Here is a 13,150-nt window from a genome sequence, read left to right on the forward strand (position 1 = left end):
TCACGTGAGACCAAGGGTTTTTCGTGAGACCCGTAAGACCAATTTATGTTCATTGATCAACTTTATAATCTAATGATCTAATGGTCTTAAATTGCAAGGTGACAATATTGTAATTATTGAGAAGTCTCTTGGCGTTTATGAATGTTTAGATCTGACGATTGTAAATCTAATCCAATGGTTGAGAATTGGTCTTACGGGTCTCACAAAAAACTATTGGTTTCACATGATCCCAAGTATATATATATATATATATAGGCATGTTCAAATGAAAACCGTGCATTTCTTATAAACCGTGTAAACTAATTTCGACCAATAGGAAAATTCTATTTTTTTTTCTAATTAAATTTAATCAATAAGGGTATTTCGGTCATTTACAATGTTTTCTATTAAATATGGAAGTTATTAATAAATTTTAAATAAAAAATGTAATAATGAAAATTTTATAAATGGTAACATTTAAATATTTAATTATATTATAATATTAAAATTTTGAAATTCTTTAATGGTGTGGCGATTGAATATGCTGCAGAATCTTGAAGATTGTAAGGCATTAGGGGAATGAATTCATCAAATCAGAAGTGAAATAAAAATTTTAATGTACATGAAACATGTTTCATGAAGATGAAAATGGTTCATGGTATAATTGAACAATGACTATTGAACGAATTTCATGGTAAAACACGTTTCAGTGATGGTGTAGTTCATCAAATCAGATTGGAATAAAAAAAATTAATGTACATGAAACATGTTTCATGAAGGTGAAAATGGTTCATGACGTAATTGAACAATGAGTATTGAACGAATTTCATGGTGAAACCCATTTCACTGATGGTGTAGTTGATCCGCATAGTAGGTGAATTGGAAAATAAAATGGGTGCATGATGGAGACGATTCGTCATGAAATAATTGCATGATGAAACGGGTACATGATGAAATCCGTGCGTCTTGAAATAATTGCATGATGAATATGGTGCATATTTACATGGGTGTGCGAAAGACATTGAAACAAATTCAGAATAAGGAATAAAAAGTCTGATTCATTAACAAAAAGTGAATCAAGTTCATTGATAATATCATTAAATAACAAATTACTCATCAAACCATGAGTAAAATTTCATATTTTATCATAAAGTTTTATGAACTCACTAAACAATGAATACAGTGAAACCATTTCATGTTTTATCATAAAATTTTATGAACTCAGTAAACAATGAAAATTTTTCATTATCTAAACAGTGAAACTATTTCATGTTTTATTTCAAATATTTTTGTTTACCATTTTGCCCTTATTGCTGATATAAAAATAAAATTTTAATATATATATTTTTTAATTTCCTAAAATAAACTAAACTAATCTTGACCATTGATCAAGAAAATGGATGGACGAGATTGGTTTACACGGTTTACACAAATGGGGGCGGTTTTCATTTGATCGCTCCTCTCTCTCTCTCTCTCTCTCTTTTTATATATATATATATATATATATATATATATATATATAGGGGCCCATTGAAGGGAGAACTGATTAGTTTGTGGTAACTGTGAAATCCAATTTCAACCACAAATCAACGGATAAATTAGAAAATTAATAATTATGGTAGTTTGAGTTAAAATTATAATTAGAGGGCTTTTTAGGTATTTTTAAAAAACTCCTCTCTCATCTCTCCGACCTCCAATCTCCGGCCTCCGGTGAACATTAATCCGACAGGTACCAAGTAATCACAAAGATACACAATGTGATACCCATTGTGATATACTGTGATACCATTGTGATATTAACTATGATACCAACTCAAACCTTAAAAACAAAGATACACTATGTGATACCCATTGTGATATAATGTGATATCGATTTCACCGGAGGCCGGAGATTGGAGGTCGGAAAGAGGAGAGAGGAGTTTTTTGAAAATATCTAATATGCCCTCTAATTATAATTTTAACTCAAACTAGCATAATTATTAATTTTCTAATTTATCCGTTGATTTGTGATTAAGATTGGACCTCACAATTACCACAAACTAATCAGTTCTCATTTGATTAGGCCCATATATATATATATATATACATATACATATACATAGAGGTTGATTATTATATAACCCTTTATATTTGTACAACCAATACAACTCAATCTTAACCGTTCATTTAATTTGATGAATATGTAATTTCATAGAAGGATTGATTGTTTTCTAATATAAAGTATTGATCATAATTAATGAACCTTATTCATCTTACATAAATATTTAAATCATAATAAATTAACTCTCATCATTTGCATAAATATTTCAATTTATTGGGTTGCACTGGTTGTACAAATGCAATGTTGCATTTGAAACAAACTCTCTCTCTCTCATATATATATATATATATATATGGTTGAGTTCACATGAAACCAAAAGTTTTTCGTGAGACCCATAAATTTATGTTTATTGATCAATTTTATAAGCTACTGATCTAATGGTCTAAAATTGCACGGTGACAATTTTGTGATTATTGAGAAGTCTAATGGCAATTTTGTGATTATGAATGTTCAGATTGTAGATCTAATCCAAGGGTTGAGAATTGGTCTTACGAGTCTCACGAAAAACCCTTRGTCTCACATGATCCCAAGTCTATATATATATATATACATATAACACATATTTTTCTCAAAATTTCGCATTTCTCATCATTCAACTTATATCTAAAAGTTAATATTGAAGAAATACATTTTGTATCGAATTTTTGTTTTAAAATGCCTTTAACATATTAAAAATTCATTGGTGTTAAAAACTCTTTAAATCGTGAGATCTTTGAGAACTGATACATCATGTATTATTTCATATATATTTTTTAATCTATGACTATAATTTAATGTAGTGATTAACGTATATTTATTTCACATGTATTCGGTTCATAATGTAAACATTTTCATCGTGTTTGTGAACAGGGACGGACCCAGAAATTTTTTCATACGGTGACACCATATAATTAATATAATATAATATATATCTAAAAATAATTACAAAAAATATGGTTTTTATTGTACCGATAAACAACTCCTAAACTTTTACCCGACTCGTCTTCATCTTTTGAAAACGGTCAATATATACCCAAAAAYAATTACAAAAAGTATGTTGAGAAACAACTCCTAAATTTGTCCTCGGCGTGTCTTCATCTTTTGGCTATGATTCTTACCACGGTTAGCGCTTACCGGGTAAATTGTTGCATACAATGTCGTTTTGGTGGACTAAAATCTTACCCGGTAAGCACTATCGGGTAAGTATTTAGTAAACGACTCCTAAATCATATTTATTTTTTAAAAGTATAATTAACTCAAAAACCAGTTAAAAAAAATATAAAATACTATAAAAGGTATAAATGTGTACCATTTTCCATGGCTTAATGAGAAAGTACACATTTTTGTTAAGAGGTAAATTGAATCACTGATAATGGTTATTTTTGTTAATCCCATGTTCAAATCCAATGATAAATAAAAATTCTCTTGTAGCCATGGAGATTTAAATACGGTGACTCCGGGTTATCTACAAAAGTAAGTGGTCGCCCTAAGATTAGTCGGCTCACATAACGGATTGGATATCCAGGTTGGTTAAAAAAAACACAACCAAATATCTCATAATTTTTTTATTATTATTTAAAATTAAAATAACCAGATTTAAATATAGTTTAATTCATATGAAACCTATTATTTTTTTTATAATTAATATTTAAAGCATTGGGGTTCTCGTCACTGAACATTTGTGGAGCTGGTGAGTACCCATATGCTGTTTCCGCGGCGTATCTCGAAGGGTATAATTGGTAGTTCGGTGGTTGATAATAATAATATTCATTCTTCCTCATCTCCATCACTACCGCCGCATCCTCTGGTTTTCCGGCGTCTTCTTGCTTCTTCTCACCACCTTCATGATGATACGGTAGCACCACTCTTAGAATTTTATAAAAAATACGGTAGCACCTTCCGAAACGATACAGTAGCACCGTTAACAAACCTAAAAATTTTACATTTCGTAGGCGAAATAATACGGTGGCACGTGCCACCCATGGCGACACACTAGGTCCGCCCCTGTTTGTGAACCAAAAACTACATGTAAAATGAGTTTCACATTACGAAACAAAATATATGTTAAGCAATAAATCAAATACCATACTTAGATGGAAAAAAATCACGTGAAATAAAATCTTAAGGTACAAGTTCTCACGAATCTCACAAATTTTAAAGTTTTCAAATAATTAAAAAATCAACGTTTGCAACAGAATGACAAATACAATGATAAGTGCATTCCAAATAATATTGACCCAATTTTTTTTAATGTATGCTTATAAAAATGGTTTACAAAACGCAACAAGAAACATGCTCATTTTTTTAAGGTATTCAAACAAGGGAAAAGATAGATAACAGACGTATTAACAATCAGATAAATTTCATCTGTAATCAAAATTAAACCAGATATTTTTATTCAAAAATCTTAGGCCATACGTGTTGTTCAATTTCTATCGAATACAATGAAGACAAGAGAGATCCTGTGGCATGAAAAAGGCTTCTCCCCACCAATTTTGAGGGTTGTTTCAATCTTTGCCACATAAATAATTTCTTTTTCTTTTTTAAAATTTAATTTTCTTTAAAGATTTTGAATATCCATTTCACCTACCAAGCCAACCCAAAATCTTTCATATCATTTTTGGGCCCATTTCATATTTTTCGAAGGAATTTTAGCGTAACAATGATTAAAATTTGTAATTATTATCGTTAATTTTGGTTCTATTGTCATTATAAAAACGTTGAAAAAAGCATTTTTTGCTTCAATAATTTTAAAATTTTCTTTTGGATTTTTGCAGTTATAATGATTTTTTTTGTGTTCGAAAATACAATAGTTGTGAATATTGATAAGAGGTTGATGCGCTTGAAAAAGAAATACACTTAAATCTCACAATTATAAATACACTTGAAAATGAAAATTTTATTTGAAAAAAATAAAATAAAAATAATTTTAGGTAATATTGATGATTATTGAATTTGTAACAGGTAAAATATGATGAAAACAGAAATAAAGAGGGTAGGAATCTAAAAAAGTTGAGTTGATAAATGTCCAAAAATGGGGTCCGTAATTTGGATGGTGACTGGTGAGGGTCCAGGCAGCATAGGACATCTAAAAAGCCATTGTTGTTTGTCCACACATGTCATGAATGATTAGAGAGAGAAAACATGTGTGTGGGCTAAAAAGGGCATGTTTAAGGTGAGAGAGATAGGAGAGAGAGACACATATATATATATATATATATATATAATATATAAATGAGCGATCATATGAAAACTACCTTCATATATATATATATATATATATATATATATATATAATGGACTAATCAAATCAGAACCGATTAGTTTTTGGTAACTGTAAGGTCCAATTTCAACCATAAATCAACGGATAAATTATGAAATTAATAATTATGATAATTTGAATTAAAATTATAATTAGAGGGCTTTTTAGGTATTTTTAAAAAAACTCTTCTCTCCTCTCTCATCTCTCCGACCTCCAATYWCCGGCCTCCGGTGAAATCGGTATCACAGTATATCACAATGAGTATCACATTGTGTATGATAATGAGTATCACATTGTGTATATTTGTTTTTAAGGTTTGAGTTGGTATCACAATTGTATCACAGTATATCACAATGGGTATCACATTGTATATCTTTGTGATTACTTGGTACCTACCGGATTAATGCTCACCAGAGGCCGGAGATTGGAGGTTGGCGAGATGAGAGAGGAGAGAGGAGTTTTTTGAAATACCTAAAAAGCCCTCTAATTATAATTTTAACTCAAACTACCATAATTATTAATTTTCTAATTTATCCGTTGATTTGTGGTTGAGATTGGATCTCACAGTTACCACAAACTAATCAGTTCTCCCTTGAATGTGTCCCTATATACACACACATATATATATATATATACACACACACATATATATATACATATATACATATATATATATATATACTTGGGATCATGTGAGACCAAGAGTTTTTCGTGAAGTCCATAAGACCAATTCTCAACCCTTGAATTAGATCTACAATCTGAACATTCATAATCACAAAATTGCTACGAGACTTCTCACTAATCACAAAATTGTCATCATGCAACTTTAGACAATTAGATCATTAGCTTATAAAGTTGATCAATGAACATAAATTGGACTTACGGGTCTCACGAAAAACCCTTGTTCTCACATGGACCCAACCACATATATATATATATATATATATATAGAGAGAGAGAGAGAGAGAGAGAGGAGTTGGTTATTATACAACCCTTGATATTTGTACAACCGATACAACTCATTTTCAACCGTCCATTTCATTTGATTAATATGTGATTTCATAGAAGTTTTGATTGTTTCCTAATATAAAGTATTGATCATAATTAATGAACTATATTCATCTTCCATAAATATTCAACTCATAATATATAAACTCTCATCATTTCTATAAATATCTCAATTTATTGGATTGTATTGGTTGTACAAATGCAATGGATTGTATTTGAAACGATCCCTCTCTCTATGTATCTTGTAATCCTAACAAAAAGTAAAAGAGAAGAATAGTAATAGAAATATATATTACAATTAATAAGATTTTATTATTAATTAATTAATTAATTACAGAATCAGAAATTACAGGTAAGTAATAAAAATTAAGAATGCTTGGTGTGGCAAATCCCTCTCCAAGCAATCTTCAACTTGACCTTTCTGGTGATGCTTTGGCCAAGCAGAAGATGGGGTCACAAAAGATAGGAGGAGTTGTGGCATCTTCTTTCTTTTCTTTAAGCTAGCAAACAAATCCTATGTACAACTTTAAATGCACCAAACACAAATAAATACTAATAATGTACCTCATACCTACCCATCCACGTCATCCTACTTTCGAACTGAGATATATTGAATTCGTTTTAAACCCAAAACTCGAGTCGGATGTTTTGGTGTTGGGTATTGGAAACAATCCGACATTTCAAGAATTAAAAGCCAAATTAAGGCGTAGGTGGTGGTGCTGGCGGTGGTGACGGACGTGGCCTTATCTGGTAATGATGATGGGGAGAGTTTGTGGCCGCCGTTGGAGCTGGGAATCCTGATGATGCTGCAGTGAACAATGTGGTTGGGGGGCGACTCTGACCATGGAATTGCCATGCCCAGTTGGAGGGTCCCTGCGAAGAGCCTCCTACGAATCGACTATATGTTGCTCCAACCTGAGAAAAAAAGATTCAACTTTTTTAAGTATCATATGACAATCACATATACCCTCCTGTAGATATTGATCTTGATTTGGACTGTAAACAAAAAAATGCTGGGGAAGGGGCCCGACCTATTCGACAGACTTTTGCTTTTGGATAACAAGAAGGCATGCTTCTCTACTTTGATCAAATCAAAAGCCCAGTCAGTCACATGACCTACAGCTCGGCCACATCTCTATGTGCCCGCACTCCATGTTATTACAGATAAACAGTTCAACCTAACCAAAAGTATCCGGTATATCCCATTTGGAGGTAGGATAATGTATGATGTATTAGGACCATACATCAATCCATAGGGGTAAAGAGGAGTTGTGATGATTATGCCAAAATATGAAAACATGATCATGAGTCATGACAGTTAGAAATTAGATTTCCATTTTATCCATATTCCTTGCATCTTTGCTTGTTTAAATGGGACCGACACTTCTTTAATGTAATTGAACTACTAGATAATGTTATGAGATATAATAAAAATCCTAATGACAACTGAAAATCCAGACTTCATATTCAGCATTTGGATACTTGGAGTCTAGAATGAAATTCATCATCAATATTTTTCTAAATAGAAGTTAAACCAATATTGCGAGCCATGTTGTATGTTTCAAGAAAACGATAAATGACATTACCTCATAGCTGGGAAAAAAAGTAGGATACATGCCAGTCCATGATTGACCATGCTCAGAAATTACCGGGAGTCCTCTAAGTGTCATTGTAGCAGGGTTCTCCACCTGTAATATGAGAGCAACCGAGAAAGGGTTACATGAACTAGCATCAAATGGGAGGATTGTATTACATGTTTCAACCAAATGTTGTATGGCAGGAGAAAAACAATGGCTAAAACGAACCATAGATTCGTTATTTGATAGATTGCTCTTTGTTAAGCATAGGCTAACAAATTGTTTAAAATAAGCCATTTGATCCTAAGATTTTGAGTATCTGTTACCTGTAATCTCCTAATGTCATGCAAGCCATGATTCAACTGCATATGCTCTAAGTTCTCAGTTCTACTTGAACACTTCCCAAGACACGAAGGGGTTGAAATTCCCAAGTTTAAATCAAGATTGTGATCACTCCCTGCATCACATTGTATACAAGAAACTCAAGTTCCCACTCATTGAAATCTACATATCGACACATTATTGTAACTAACAACATATACAGCAATGAAACTAACAACATATACAGCAATGAAATTTACCACAATGAGATGCAGAAACAGTCTCGCCTTTGTACGTATTGGCCTCAAAATTTGTAACTGCTTCCCCGCCATTGATCTTGATTGCTGCTTTTTCATGAGCCCTATTTGTAAGAAAATCAAACAGGAAGAATGTTGGATGGTATCCAGTTGAGGATAAAGAAGTTGTGATCCATGATCATTATTAAGACCTTGCAGCTTCTACCTCAGTCTCATTTGTCAAATAACCCAAGATACATATATGAAAGCATTGTGATCTCCATGATGAAATCTGGGATCTCAACCATTTCTTCTTTCAAATGGGCATCTTATATTTGTTCCCCAAAACCATAAAACTACATTCATTTCTAGATAGGATGAAAATATCTTTGACTTGCACTACCACAAACTTGATTCTTTATAGCTATCAGCTCCATTTTCTAAAGGCAATGTACAATTCTTAAAACCTAATTTGAATGGCATTGTAATAGTAAGTAGCAGTTTCTCACTTTTTGCCTAGAAACTCCCCCATTTGAGCTTCTGATCCGCCACATTTCTGCACTGTTACACCCCCTCGGTACTTTGAGTTTCCCCTTGAAAACCCACTGCTATGGCGGCGTAGAATGTGCACGAAATCTTCTTTGGAAAGATTCTTTATCTGCTATAACAGAACAAGAACAAAGTAAACAGAAATGAGACTGAACCAAATTCACTAGATTATTCGGCTGTGAATGCAAACCTGATTCATATCATCCTCATAATCACTGAGATTAAAATTAATATCAGCATCAACACCCCGAAATTTAATAGCAGCCCGATCATAGGCTCTGGATATCGTAATCAAACCAACACAACACAATCAAACTCCATTGTTAAGCTGGATTAGTGTAACACAGAGTCGATTACAACAAAGGGAAGAAAATTAACATACCTAGCTGCAGCATGAGCAGTGTCAAATCCACCTAAATTCAAAACATAATGTCAAAATTCATCAAAACTAATCAGAAATTGGAAGAAGAAGAAAGCAATATGTGAGGTAAAAAGAGCAATAAAGAGGGAGATCAATCAATTAGACATGCCCTTACCTAAATAGACTTGTTTCCCGCAATCCCTACATGAAACACAAAAGTACAGGAATAAGATTGAAAGCTAGGTACACATTTATAAACAAGGAAAGAGGAACGAAAAATCAAATGCAGGAACGAACCAGATATGAGACTCCCATCGACCAGTTCTTCTATAGAAGGTAACTCCTCTATACTGTGAGCTTCTAGACCTAGGTCCCCTCCTACTCTTCTTCCCTACTTGATTTAGTTGTACTGTGGGCTTCTGTTGTGGTACCTGTATCATTCTCGTATCTTGCAACTCGTTATTATTGGGGAATAACAGCAAAGAGTTCACCTGCTGCCCCTGATTGAGCCTTCCGCCTCCTCCTCCTTCTCCATGACTCACCGGAAAAAGTGTCCGAGTCACGAACTCGGACTGAGTCTGACTCATTCGATCCTCGTCGTTGCTGTTGCTGTTGCCATTGCTGGGTAGAGCAGCAGTATCTCCAACCTTTAAGATGTCAAAATTGAAGCAACGGAAGCTGTCTCCATCCATGGCAGCTGAGATGGAGTCATCATCGCCTTCGCCAGCATTACTGGAATTACAACCTTCCGCATTTATAACCGATGAATTTGAAGTGGCTGATTCCTCCACTTCCCCTCGAAAGGCCATCCTCTCATCTTCGTGAACAAAGCTCATATTAAGATCCAACATCTCTATAGTTTTCAAAGATTAAACAGGTTGATTTTATGAAAAAAGGTGTTGCCGGAAAAGGAAGGAAAGGGGCAAAGGGAGTTAGTTGATTTGGTTAATGGGAATCATTGGTGAGTGCTTGACGCCATTTGAGAGAGAGAGAGAGAGAGAGAGAGAGAGAGAGAGAGAGAGATTGGACGTATGAGGAGGGGAACATGCAGCCCCAATTTAAGAAGGAACAACTACTCATGCTTCCTTCACCGGCAAAAGCAGGTTGCCGGTCTTCAAACGTCAATACTCCTTTTCTTTTTCCTTCTTAATTTAAAATTAACTTGTTTTCAATAAGAAATTAATATTTTAATGCGAATTTATGCGATTATAAATGAAATATAAATAATTTGTAGACTATTTTATTATACTAATAAGACTCGAGGATTATTATTTATTCGAATGTGTTTATTAGGGGTTGTTAATTAAGTTAAGTGTTTATCAATAAAATTCAATACTATCATTTATCTATTGGGATGACTTCAGTCCATCAAAACACCATTGCATGTAACAATTTACCCGGTAAAAGCTAACTGTGGTAAAAGTCGTCGCCATCATTTACCGGATAAGACTCTTGGTCCTTGCCTTCGCTCTTACCAGATAAGATTCTTGATTCTTGTCATATTCATCCGATAAGGTAATGTGACTTTATAAGCACTTACCAGGTAATCATTTATTAAACGGCCACTTAGTTATTTTGATGAAATGTAAACCTAAAATCTTAAGTTAAATATATAATAAAAGTATTGGTAAATTTGAGTTTTAAAATATTATTTATTCATAAACCATACATAATATTTAATAAGTTGTATTTGATTTTTTTAACGTTTACCAAATATTTATGATAATATATATAGAGAGGAGGAGGATCAAACGAGAATATATATAAAATAAGAAACCAAAAATATGGTTAATACACATGTGATTTTACATTAAAATCACATGTGATTATAAAACACAGTTAACACAAATGTGAGCGACTTGGCTTGCACTTCATGTCATGGCTAAAGTCGTTTGAGTCACATGTGATTTTACACGTAATTTTAGAGTAAAATCACATGCAATTCACTCGTTCTCGTATTCCTTTATGTGGTTACTGTTCTCATTAGAAACTTAATTAATTTAGGATACATACACTCAAGTTTAGTGGTTTCTCGCCATTAATGTAATATTTAATTTTCATGAAATTCTAAGAACCATCTTCAATAGATTTTCTAAAATAGAGATTTTGGGTATTTTTATTTTAACAGATTCTCCAAAACAGAGAAAGTATGAGAGAGATGATGAAAATCTCCAAATTTAGAGAGAACTTCCAAAAAATGTTTACTTAGGAAAGATAAATAATTTTTTATTCTTCATACTAACGAGAATCCTTGAAATTAAATTTTTGTGAGAGAGAAATAATATTTTATGACTTGTATTGAATATTTTAATAATATAAATAACATTGTACTCTCCAAATGGAGAAGCTGCGAGAGATTAACCTGATTTTTTTCTTGAAGATTCCAACTTTTGATTTCTCATTTTGTAGAATCTGTTAAAGATACTCTTAGATTATTGATAAAATGTCTAAAAACGATTTTAAAAGGGTGATGCTACATCCAATGCTACATAAGTTAAAATCAAGACAAATTGTACATTGGAAATGTAAAAAAGGGAATTTTGATGTTTATGTGTGTGAGTAGGGTTTTAGCATATACAAGTGCATTTAGGTAGCGTTTGGTACACAGACATGATTGTACATGACTAAACATTATTGGATTGGACAAAAGATGATTGAACAAGACTGTACAAGACATGACAAAAAGGCTTGAGTGTAAAGGACAAGACTGAACATGACAAGTTGTTTGTATGATGTTTAGTAGGACTAGAGCTGGATAGAACAAAACTACATAAGTTGTTTCGAAAAATTGTTTGATGATTTTATATATCATACAATAATTATAGAGGACACAAATCAAGCAATGTTTAAACAAATATAAACATTTTTACATAGTTTTTCATATACAAAAATACATACATGTATAATAGTACCAAATTTGAATGAAAAATTTGATATAAATAATGGTAGTTCGAACGGTAGTGGTTGCGGTGGTGGTGGCTGGTGGACGATGGTGACTTTGGAGGATGGAGATGATGAATGGTGGTAGTGGTAGCTTATGGTGGAGGTGGAGAACGAATGTGAAAGATGTAAGATGGTGGACAAGAGGCGTGGTAGAGGTTGTCACAACGACAATGAGGGTGGAGGTAAAGGTGTGGTGGTTACTGAATGACGGTGATTGTGATGTGAAGATGGTGGTGGCGGCATCCGACAATGGTGGAGGAAGTAGTTGTGACCAACATATTGAAGGTAGAGGTGGCGGTGGTGGATGGTGGTACCCGACGATGGTGGTGGTGGTGGATGGTGGAGGTGGCCGACAGTGGTACTTTTTTTTTAATACAGTAGTAATATTATTATCACTAATTTTTCTTATTAAAAAGGTACTATTTTTGCTTAATAAAACCAGATTGTTTAGACAACTGGAACAAAATTCTATAAAAAAAATATTTATTACGCATTTGACCGACTAAGATCTAATTAATAATATTGATTAAGTCTACAAATTTTTTATTATATACAACAACAGATATCTTATTGATAATCAGATAAATATTGTTAAATTATTTGTCAAATTTGAATTTTGTACTTTTTATAGGACGGTAGTCGTTATTATATCTGACTCGGAAATCAAACGACCGAGATTTTATTTTCATGGTCTGAAGTACTTCAAAATTTTGTCTTACTTTCAACTTGTTAATGAATCTTCTCCATTTTCGACGACAATTTCAGTATCACCCACAAAATTACAACGACCATTTTTCTTGTTTTAAAATCATGGGAATATAATGCATGATTAAA

General features: G+C 32.7%; 1 pseudogene; it reads right to left on the reverse strand.

Moving 5' to 3' along the window:
- Positions 1-6,670: 6,670 nt before the first annotated feature.
- On the reverse strand, positions 6,671-10,224 carry LOC112507783 (annotated as a pseudogene).
- Between the last annotated feature and the right edge of the window lie 2,926 nt (positions 10,225-13,150).

The sequence above is a fragment of the Cynara cardunculus genome (genome assembly GCF_001531365.2).
Source record: "Cynara cardunculus var. scolymus isolate 2C chromosome LG 2, CcrdV1, whole genome shotgun sequence".
Lineage (NCBI taxonomy): Eukaryota > Viridiplantae > Streptophyta > Magnoliopsida > Asterales > Asteraceae > Cynara > Cynara cardunculus.